General features: G+C 42.3%; 1 protein-coding gene across 5 annotated transcripts in view; it reads right to left on the bottom strand.

The window, feature by feature from the left end:
* The window catches only part of LOC145353312 (glutamate receptor ionotropic, kainate 1), a 304,940-nt gene that overhangs the window by 47,696 nt on the left and 244,955 nt on the right, over positions 1–12,289 (bottom strand). The window lies entirely within an intron of this gene.

Below are 12,289 nucleotides of genomic sequence, written 5' to 3'. Positions count from 1 at the left end.
GCTGCAGCATGGAAGGGTTTGACCTTCACAATGATAGTCCAGTGTAGCAGTTGCCATTTCTTTTTCTCACTTCTGTCAAAAGGTGCTGAGAAGGCACCTCTTCCCTTGCCTACATGGCAGGCACAAGTTCTTTCAGTGTTGGAAGGACTCCTTTTGGTCCTCTAGTTTCATGAGCCAGTTCGATAGTGATCCTGTCCTCTGACCACCAACTGGTCATTATTAAGTTGGCTGATGGTTGCCAACCCCATGCAGGGTTGCACCTGAATTTGATCTTCACGTTAGTGTCCTGACCCCAGAGGTAAATGCTGTCCAAGATTTTCCAGTTTTCCACATGAGGCCTTGGTGCAGGAAGCGGAAAGGAGGAGAGGTTCACCTAAACACAAGGAACTGGGAGGCCCTTATGTATTGTGATGAATGTTGTGAAGGCAGTTGGACAGATAACCATGGCCGTTAATGCCAGGATTTAAGCCTAAGGACCTGGATGCAGGCTTTAACAAAAGGTCGTCTGGACTCGAAACGTCAGCTCCTTTCACTCCTTACAGATGCTGCCAGACCTGCTGAGATTTTCCAGCATTTTCTCTTTTGGGACCTGGAGGCAGTATTGCAAGAAATGAAAAGACCTCACAGGAGTGAGATAAAATGCCATATCCTACTAATTACAATAGGATCCTTGCACTTTACTCAATGTATCACACCCCCATAATCACCCAACAATCTCTGTCAATTAAGACACATACCTAAAGTTCATAGCTTCACCTCACCATCACATATTTAGCATTGCTGCAAGCCAGGCAACTCGCAGCCTGCACACACTGCCCATATTGAACTATGGTAGCCACATCAAGCAATTTAATTGTACCAATTCCCTTTCTATTGCAGAACAAGGTGGTACATAAATGAAGACAGCAGCATCTAACTGGAAGGGGCAGGCTGTCTGCTCTTATACCCGTAGAGGAGAAGATGCTCACCACCTTTGGAGCAGCTTGAAGTCATGGCTGGAGGTAGTTCTGACGCCACTGAAGGTGACACTGTGCATATTCCTAATATCCTACACTCTTCCAATTTACAAGATGCCAATGGTGTAAGGACCTACCATTTATTTTCAACCTTACCCTCACTGCCTTTCGCTTTTCAGATGTTTAAGAACTACAAGCTGGCCAGGCATTGGTGGAAGGGAAGAAAATGGAGGAGCAGGTGCAGAGTGAAGAAGCAGGAACTTGCTCTCACATCAAAACTACCAGCTGATAGGAATACTATGCAAGAACATTCGAGGATTTGTTAGAGATGGGGTCTGCATGTGGTGAGATACTGAGCACGAATGGCCTGCAACCAGTAACATTGCTTACGGCAAACGAAAAGATGCTGCAAATATTGCTTGCTGCAGTCTGAAAGGTGCAAGACAGATTAAAGCTCATAGTTATGTTCACTTTCATAGCCACAGGCAATGCAATACTTCCTCTGCTCTGAGACTGCAGCACATCTTAGATTTCAATGAGGACATCCGTGATGAAATGCAAATGTCTGACACACTAAATGTCTCTGAGATTCAGGTATGAGAATTGTTTCCTGAAAACCCTAGCCTGATCTGCCCTCCTTCTGAGAGCACTATTCCTCCACTGTCACCATCCAGTAGCTTGTCTAATGCCTCCTCTGTTCATTCTCCTGATCATACTGCAAGCAGGAGGGGGATACATTCTACAATTGCAGCAAGATTCAGAAAATAGGGGTGGCATGGCGGCACATAGGTTAACACTGCTGCCTCACAATGTGAGGGACCCAGGTTCAATTCCAACTTTGGGTGACTGTCTGGACTTTGCACGTTCCCCCCATGTCTGCGTGGGTTTCCTCCAGGTGCTCTGTTTCCTCCCACAGTCCAAAGATATGCAAGTTAGATGGTTGGCCATACTAAGTTGCCCCTTAGTATCCAAGGTATGTGGGTTAGGGGATCAGTGGGGTAAATGTGTGGGATTAAGGGAATGAGGAGTGGGGATGGGCCTTGGTAAGATGCTCTGTCACAAATACTGTCAGAGAGTCGGTGCAGTCTCGATGGGCCAAATGGCCTCCCTCTGCACTGTACAGATTCTATGATTCATATTAATCAGCAAGTAACCTCTAAGTGGTTGATGATCCCTTTAAAAGCACTGGTACGGGCTCCTTCCTGCTGCTGAACACATGTTCAGCCGTGCATAATTAAGTTGAAATGTTGGGCTCTAAGATGGCCGTGCTGACATGAAATCAATGTTGTGCTGTAGTTGACATCACATTCTGCCTACTTTGCATGTTTCTAGTGGATGTTTTCTGCCTTCAATGCAATGGTGTTTGACGTGCTTAGATGTAAATACTGGGCACTCGCAGCAATCACCATTTTGGCAACTAAAGGACATTTGTGATGCTTGGAAGCAAGATGCCATGGAGTTGCACTTGCAGTTTAAATGTATAATCTCCATGGATTTAATATTTTGAAATTCCATTGCCCAGAGTAACTACTACAAAGAATGAGTACTTACCCTTACGTGTTACTGCTGGTGTAATTTATTTTTCCAATTCAATTTTCTGGAAGATTGTCCTAATCTCAAGTTTATACATCTTGAGCTACTGCACATGATCTGAAAGCGTATGGAAGGTGTTTTGCTGTTGTGTCTTTCTCTCTAAATCTCTGCTAACATGTAATATCAATCATCTATAAACAGCACTGTCATCAATGTTGACTTCTGAGAGGATGTAATGGAAAGGCATCTCTTTATCCAGTTTCAAACTTCTGTCAAGAAAGGTAGATCATCACCGGATTACAAGGGGGAACTCTACAAATTCTGTCACCTGCCAAACTCACTGACAGAGAACTGATCCATGGATCAATACCTACCTGTCATGGTGCTCGTCCCCAGACTACCTAACTGCTTTAAAGGAGTTATTTCTTTAGAGAACTCCAAGCAATTAACTGGTATTAGATTTCTGTGATTCTAGGGATAGAGTAAATTGTACAGTTGCAATCAGTAGTGCCATGAACTTGGCAATCTGCGGCTTATTAATGAAGAACAACCATAAATTGCAAACTCATCTTTTAACTATGATTCTACAGAGGAGCAGGTGTGAGGTATATGGAGCTTTAGACATTTAAGAAGATTTGGTTCAGCAAAATCTGCGTGATCCATAGTTGAACCTTAACCCACTGGGACTCGTGAAAGCCCAACAGTTCACTTTTGACCATCCAAAGTAGAAATACATTTGATGTTCATCCTTTCTAATGCACTAGACACATGATTGCTAATAAGATTGGGATTGGTATTCTATTTGGTACTCTAGCAGCTTTCAGATGGGATATATTCCTCCAGAGTGCTTTACAAGTGGCAGTCACTGTTTAAAAATAAGGGTCACTCATTTAAAATGGAGATGAGGTGAACGTTTTTCACTCAGTCATGAGTCATAGAGCAGAATTTTACCAGCACGTCCGCCCAAGGTTTGTACGATCCCGCCCGAGGCCAACAGAGAATGCCTTTCTCTGAGCTGAGCCTGCCTCCGGAATCAGGGCAGGCGTGCTGGTAAAGTTTTGGCCATAGAATCCCTAGTGCAGATCATGCCTACACTGACGACAATCACACCCAAGCCCTACCCCCATAACCCCACGTAATCTCCCTGAGATTAGCATGGCTAATTTATCATGGCTAATCTCCCCAACCCACACATTTTTGGACACGAAGGGATAATTTAGCATGGCCAATCAACCTAACCTGCACATTTTAGCTCTATGGGAGGAAACCAGAGCACCTGGAGGAAACCCACACAGACATGGAGAGAACATGCAAATTCCACGCTGACAGTGACACAAGGTCAGAATTGAACTTGGGTCCCTGGCACTGTGAGGCAGCAGTGCTAACCACTGCACCACTCTTTGAACTCTCTTCTTGAAAAGGTTGTGGAATCAGAGTCTTTGAATAATTTTAAGGCAGAGGTGCACAGTTTCTTGATAAGTAAGGGATTATTGGGAGTAGGCTGGATGCAGATTTGAAGTTACTATCTGATCAGTCAAGATCTTATTAAGTAGTGGAGCAGGTTCAAGGGGCTGAATGGCCTGCTCCTTGTTCATTTATAATATTTGATACACTCTGAGACAGTGTTCACAGTATCCTCATTAAACTAAGAAAAATGCCATCTGCTGTATTTGTGTATGAGAAGTTTATATAAGTATCTTTTTTCCAAGAGACAAATAGTATTCCATATTTCTGTGTTCTTCTGCACAACTGCTTAATAGCAAAATTTGTGTATGTTTTATCATGCAGATGTCTATAGACAGTGAATGTTAGTCAGATTTTCAAGTATGCTGACCATCCCACAACTGAGAGCAATCCTTTTCATCCCCATTTTGCACAGTGTAGGAGGTTGCTTCTGTATGGGAACTAATGCATGTGATTCCATCTTTCAATGAACCACTCGGTTCAAGGACAAATAGGAATGGACACTAAATGCTGGCTTTGTCAATGAATGATGCCCAGGGAAATGGAAGTAGCCGTTATTATATTCTTGGTCTCATTGTGCTGACACAGAAGATTCAGGCTGCTAAGGTAAGAAAAACATGATCTTTTTAAAGAAACAGCTTACTGCAACTTCATCTTACTGTGTGGCTCAACAAGAGCAAGGTCATGAGATGATGCGTACTGTGGGTGGGATTTTCCCACCGTGCTCGCCTCAAAACCGGAAAAATCCCGTCTGAGGTGAATGGACTTTTCTATGGTCTGTCCGCCCCTCGCCTGCTACCTTTCCTGTGGTGAGCAGAATGGGAAAATTTGCCCTGCATCTCTTCAGCATATCACCGAGTTAAAATTAACTCTCATACTACATCTCTTCACCCTCCCCCCGCCCACCACGCCAGTCTCAGACTTTCATTTCTTTTTATGGAAACAACCGTTGTGGCAGTTTTACAGATCTCCCAACTAGCTCCTCTCCTTCTTTAAGAAGATTGGGGATTTGAGTCCTCTTAGACTCTGCTGGGCAGTAGGAAAATTTGCATGCAGCACCTCTTATCTGTTTGGATGACTGCTAGGTTGCCTCTTTGGGGTACAACTGTTGTGTCTCAACATACCATTTTTAATTTAAATGAAGTAGGAGTGCAGATATGATGATGATTCAATCACTTGTCTGTATCTCGGATCCAACCTGGCTCTCCTAGTTGGAGATATGGTAGGTTGCATGCTGACTAAAATGATACTCATCTCTTTTTCCATCACTTTTCCCAGTCATCAGCTTGTACTCACTGAGTGCATGTGGGAGAACCGGAAATTGAGTCCTCAGTCATCTTCCCTTGAGGAGTTCATATGTCACTAAGCCATTTAGGAATGGAGTTGAACCCTCAGAAGTGCAAGTTGGATGTCATCATTCTTCTTCAGCAATGTGTTCACTGCATGCATTCCAATTTCAGTTTCACCACTGGCTTGATGTTATCTTCGAAGCTTGCAGTATGGGCAAGTCAATACAGTGTCATGAACTCTTTAAAGTATTCACTGGTGAACACGGTCAATTGTCTGAAATTACAAGTTTTTGGATTCCACGTGTGCAAATATCTCCTTCAATGACATAATCCTTGCTTTAGGAGCGTGACTCTATAGTTGCTCGACTTCCATCCATCTGGACTTGTAACTTATTATGACCAAGAACATCTTATGTCTGAGTTCAAAGAGTTCATCCCAAAATGCTTCAATTGTCCTGAAAGGAGGATGATATCAAGAGTTCTGTTGTTTCTTAATGACGAAAAACACAAGGAATACAGTTTGATATCATCTCTTACAAAGACTTTGAGAGATCGAGCTACCAAACAGAATATCTTGCTCTGGTTTGACATCCTGTGATGTTCAAATGTCCTTGGTGCAATCATTGCAGTACATTGAGTCTCCAGATTCCTGTAATTGCCAATTTCTCATCAACTAGACTGAGGTGTCCCCTCTGCTCATAGTGCTGTCTAAGAATGGGATAATGTGGTATGTAGGCTGGCCATTCTTTGTGGCAATGCTGTCTGATCTGAGCACATTCTTCCTCAGTTTTTTCTGCATTTTTGCTTACACAGTCACTGAGTAGTTATATAACATGGAACATTACAGCACAGTACAGGCCCTTCGGCCCCTGATGTCGTTGCTGGTAGAGTTGCGATTGTTGTTGACCCAAAGGTTTCTATTTCTTCAACCTACATCACCTACTTTGGGCTTTGCCACTGGGATATGGGACAAAGCATCTGCTGCGCTGTTTTCCTGGAACATCCTCTATCTTTGCATCATCCCTGCTCTCAATCTGTATTTATGAAGACATTTTTGCTAACTCCTTAGATTCTAAGAGTGTAACAATGAGTTTGTGGTCTGTGTCTATCTTGACGGGGAGACCAAGAACATAATCTGCAAACTTCATGCTTTATTTTCCATTGTTGCATTTCCTTGTTAGTCTCTGTCAGTGAATGGGATGTGTAATAAAGTGGTCTATGCTTTCGATCCATCCATATCTAAAAGAGTATAGCAACCAATCCTGTGGGAGATGCAACTGCAGCAATGACAATGGGTCATATTTAGCTATAATATCAGGCGATATCAGCAGCTCTTGGATTTTCTCAAAAAATCTCTGTAATGCTTTCTCCTAGCTCCATGTATTGGCTTGTCATAACATTTGATATAGCAGCACTTTGTTGACAACTAGTTTGGGCAAGAACTTTCCAACTTGGTTTACCATACTCATGAGTCCCTTGAGCTCAGTAATATGACAAGGAACTGGAAACTTTGTGATATTTTGCGTTCTGTGGATTAATTCTGACACCAGATGCATCCACAATATGCCCACAGAGCTTGACAGTCAGCTGTGAGAATTTGCATTTGTTGTTGAATGTAAGCCCTACTTCCTGTAGTTGTTGGCGCACATTTCACACTCTGGTATCATGTTCAGTCTCAGTGTATCTACGGGTCAGGATATCATCCATGTAACATATAAATCAATCCAGTCCTTCTAGCAAACTTGAATGACTCTGCAAGATTTCTGTCACTGAATGCAATAATGGAAAATAAAGCCTGAAGTTTGCAGATTATGTTCTATAATGCTGAAGTGTAATGTGTTGAAACTAAACCTTTAGGCAGCATGGTGGCACAGCGGCACTTGTGCCTAACAGTGCCAGGGAGCCAGGTTCAACCCCCGGCTTGGGTCACTGTCTGTGTGGAGACTGCACGTTCTCCCCGTGTCTGCGTGGATTTCCTCTGGGTGCTCCGGTTTCCTGCCACAGTCCAAAGATGTGCAAGTTAGGTTGATTGGTCATGCTAAATTGACCCTTAGTGTCAGAGGGATTAACAGGATAAATATGTGGGGTTACAAGGATGGGGCCTGGGTGGGAGTATTGTCGGTGCAGACCTCCTTCTGCACTGTAGAGATTCTATAGATATTTTATAGGTACCACTTATAGTTAGCTGGGGTAGTTGATGGATGCTGTCCTTTCCTCCGCTAGTTTTGACTGACCACCTCCCTGCTTTTAAATTTAATATACTCCACTGAGTCAGTCATTTTTGGAATATGATTCTCCCTGTCACCTTGAATCACCAATCGATTTTATTTCCTGATCTGAGCCTGTCTGCTCAGTTAAATTGCCATTGTTAAGATTAAATCATCTATCAACTGCAAGTGGTCAGTCAATGCTTCATCTGAGACTCCTATAACAATTCCATCCCTGATTAGTTCATCTTTTAAGCTGCCACATCCACAGAAAGTCCACATAGGTCATTGATAAAGGCGTCAATACACTGTTCTTGTCATCAGGTATGTATGTTAAATTTAAAATGCTCAACAATGGTGTTTGCTTCTCAAGGGGGCATCAAGCACCTGCTATTACTTTATGGACTGCTTTTTCTTTTTCAATCCCTTGCCTGAATAGGATATCATCTGCACACCCACCCATCGCATATTATACCATGCTGACCTCCTCACTGCCTTCCTTCACAGTGAGGCCCAATGCGGTGCCATGTCTGGAAAATCCTCAGTGCCAATTCAACCATGCTTCTGCATGTTCTGCAGGTTAAAACCTGTGATGTTGCAAAGCATTCTGATAATGGCAGAGATTTTTCTAAGTTTGTACTTTCACTCACTGCCACCATATAATAGTGCTGGTCTTGTGCTAATGCAGAATATTTACAGATTCTGCTGAGATAAGGAAAACACTAACTTTATTAAGAAACAACTTACTGGGGCCTCATCTTGCCCTGAGGTTCAACAAAGGGGAGCAAGAGCATGAGATACTGCATTACTTCCTGTGAGGATGTATACTGTGTTTCATTTGCATATCACACCACTAGAATTAACCCCTTAAACTACAGTAGTCAGCAGAAAACTGATCACCGTTCTTTTCCTTCTACCTAAAACACTTAAGGTAAACTATAGTTCATGCACACCTATCTGTCAATCAACTGATAGGAACCAATTAAAAATATGAAATTCTGCAACTCCAACAGAGTAGGGAAACAAGAGTCTAAAACATGGAATGATAGATCAGGACAAAATTAATTCTCACATGGACAAATGTGGGTTAATTAAGGAAAGCCAGTGTGAATTTCCTAAGGGAAAATCATATTTAATTAACTTGCTGCAGTTTTTTGAAAAGGTAACAGAGAGGGTTGATAAGGGCAAGGCTGTTGATGTAGTGAACCTGGACTTCCAACAGACGTTTGATATAATGCCACACAATAAAACAGTGAGCAAAGTTATGGCTAGTGGAATAAAAGGGACAGTAGCATCATGAATATGGAATTGGCTGAGTGACAGAAACAGACAGTGGCAGTGCTGTAAAAGGTGATTTCGGTCCGAAACATTCACTCTGTTTCTCTCCACAGATGCGGTCAGACCTGCTGAATTTATTCAGCATTTTCTGTTTTAATTTCAGATTTCCCATATCTGGAGTATTTTGCTTTTAGATTGGATGAGATTCTCTGGCCTCCTCAGCAGTTTTCTCGGTGGTGGGAAGTAGTGCACAGTTTGCTGGTGGCAGGATCCTTTGGTCTTGTTTGCTGTCAATGGGAAATCCCATTGAACCAATCCCACATTGCCAGGAAAAGTGGACTAGAGAATTCCGCCGGTATGAACAGCCTGGAGGAAGCTTGGAGCCTGTGTAATTTTACCTGATTTTTATCAATGGTATAGGGCACAATTTCAACACTTACAGATGCTATGAAACTTGAATTAATTGTGTAGAAATAAACAAGTCAAAGGAATGAGTGGAAAGGTGTCAGCAGAACTTCAAAGCAGAGAAGTGCAGAGTGATTAATTTTGGCAGTCTAATTTATTAACTATGTTAGAGGTTGAGGGTTTTAAACAAAAAGAAAAAGATGTGGTTTGCACACATAGATTCAAACTAACACAACAAGGTTTACTGAAAGATGTCCTCTGCACTGCACAGAACAGAAACTGAAACTAAAAGCAGGAGCCTCTGAAATAGCCCAGTAACATCATCATCAATTCATGTGACCTACTCTTAAAGGTATGACAGGTAGGGAAACCATGTAGAGATAATATAAAGAGTGCAAATCCAAAGGGGATGGAGGAATAGAGGGGCCTCATTGTGTATGTGCATAATTAAGGTGGCTGGACAGATTGAGATAGTGGTTAACAAAGCATTCAATATTCTAGGTTTTATTAATAGATGCTTACGCAAGAGCAAGGAGTCTATGTGGAATCTATATAAAACAGTAATTTGGCCTCTCCTGGAGGATTGTGTACCATTCTAGGTACAGCATTTCAGGAAGGATTTGAAGACATTAGAGAAAGTGTAGAAAAGATTCACCAGGTTGCTGCTACCAGGGATGAGGAATTTCAGTTATGAAGACAAATTGGAGAAATTAAGAATGTTTTCCTTTGAGAAATGAAGGTTGAGAAGAGATTTGAAAGTATTCACAGTCATGATGATCTAGACAAAGTAGATAAGGAGAAATTGCTTCTACTTCAAAAGGATTGAGAACAAGTGGGCACAGATTTAAACTAATTGGCAAAAGCAAAAGCAATCTGAGGAAAAATTTCAGGCAGTGAATGGTTTGCGGTAATGCTCTGTCTGAGAGAACAAAGTTCAATCAAAGCATTCAAAAGTGATTTAGACAGTTATCTGAAAAGAAAGAATATGCAGGGTTAGGAGGAGAATGTAGAAGAACGTCAGTCAGTAATTTGCTCATTTAGAGAGCTGATGCAGACATGATGGGCCAAATGGTCCCCTTCTGTACTTTAACAATTGTGTGACTCAGCTTTATGGATTTCATCAAAGTGCTAAATTATTTTCTTGTGTGTTTTCCCCCATATAGTTATGAAAACAGTGCAATGCCCCATATTTTTGCAAATTATTACTTCTGTTTTCTGTTCACTTGGCATTTTGATTCCTGTACCACTCAAAGGGTCATCTGACTCGAAATGTCAGCTCTTTTCTCTCCTTACAGATGCTGCCAGACCTGCTGAGATTTTTCAGCATTTTCTCTTTTGGTTTCAGATGTCAGCATCTGCAATAATTTGCTTTTATTTTTCTATTAGATGGGCTGGCTATCAAGAAGGCAGTTTTACAACTTGTGCCCACTGATGTTCTGAATGAGTTTACTATTAAGTTCCATCTGGTTTTTCTTGTTAGTCAACATAAAATAAATAGAGCATGGACATATATCACATTCTTCACATCCTCTGAATATTCCACAGTGCTTTAGATCAAACTGACTGCTTCTGAATTGTAGTCACTTGGTTTTTGGGCAAATACCAGAGCCAATTTGTACACAGCAAAGCTTCATTAATAGCAATAATGTAAGAGATTAATTAATTTTATTTTAGGAGCTGAATTGGTGGATAAATATTTGCCAGGGTAAATCTTTTGCTCTTTTGAACAGTACTCTGAAATTTTCCATATCCACTTCAATGGGTGGCTGGAATCTTGGTTTAATGTTTAATCAAAAAGACAAAATGCACTCCCAAAGAACTCTTCAACTGTAATGCTCAAACCCTTATGGTGAAGCTTTAAACAACAAATTTCTAATTCTAGAAGTTACAACCAGACAAGCAAATTGCTTCAAATGCACCACAAAGGCAATGAAAACTTGAATTGGTTCATAAGTGCAATATGTAGATGAAGTTGTAGACCAGGCTGCTTCCAGGTTTAAACTTTGGTCCATGCAAAGTGAGCTGATTTCATCAAGGACAGTGATGGGAGCCTTGCAAATGCCTTAGCATTCATAGCACCAAGTAACTGAAGAGTCAGGATTCCCATTAGTTACAATGTATATATGTAAATTGACATTAGATGATGACAAGATTTGGCTCAGCTGTGATATTCTCCACGGTAAAAAGTCTGACAACACCAGGTTTTAGTCCAACTGATTTATTTGATAGTAAACTCACAAGCTTTCGGGTTAGCCCCTTCGTCAGGTGAATAGAGAGTTCTGGCCTCAGACAGAGCATATAAAGCACAGACAGTTTAGAGATTACTGATTAGAATGCGAATCTTTACACCTAACCTGCTGTTCAAGTCCTGAAGTGGCCGACAATGTGTGTGGAAGGAGCACTGATCACAGGTTAAAGAGATGTGTATTGTTTCCAGACAGTACAGTGAGTGAGGTTTTGCAAACCCAGGCAAGTCACGGGGGTTACAGATAGTGCGACATGAACCCAAGATCCCTGTTGAGACCGTCCTCATGTGTGTGGAACTTGGCTATCAGTCTCTGCTCAGCGACTCTGCGCTGTCGTGTGTCGCGAAGGCCGCCTTGGAGAACGCTTACCCGAAGGTCAGAGGCTGAATGCCCGTGACCACTGAAGTGTTCGCCAACAGGAAGGGAACAGTCTTGCCTGGTGATTGTCGAGCGATGTTCATTCATCCGTTGTCGTAGCGTCTGCATGGTCTCCCCAATGTACCATGCTTCGGGACATCCTTTCTTGCAACGTATCAGGTAGACAATGTTGGCCGAGTTGCAAGAGTATTTACCATGTACCTGGTGGACGGTATTCTCACGTGTGATGATGGTATCCACGTCGATGATCCGGCATGTCTTGCAGAGGTTGCTGTGGCAAGGTTGTGTGGTATTGTGGTCACTGTTCCCCTGAAGGCTGGGTAGTTTGCTGCGAACAATGGTCTGTTTGAGGTTGTGTGGTTGTCTGAAGGCAAGAAGTGGGGGTGTGGGGATGGCCCTGGCGAGATGTCCGTCTTCATCAATGATATGTTGAAGACTCCGGAGAAGATGTCGTAGCTTCTCCGCTCCGGGGAAGTACTGGACGACGAAGGGTACTCTGTCCACTGTGTCCCGTGTTTTTGTCTTCTGAGGAG

Source organism: Carcharhinus amblyrhynchos, chromosome 15, assembly GCF_965287045.1.
Source record: "Carcharhinus amblyrhynchos chromosome 15, sCarAmb.v2.hapA, whole genome shotgun sequence".
Taxonomy (NCBI): Eukaryota; Metazoa; Chordata; class Chondrichthyes; order Carcharhiniformes; family Carcharhinidae; genus Carcharhinus; species Carcharhinus amblyrhynchos.
Note: the sequence above shows the minus strand (reverse complement) of the source record. Positions and strands in the feature narration are given on the sequence as shown.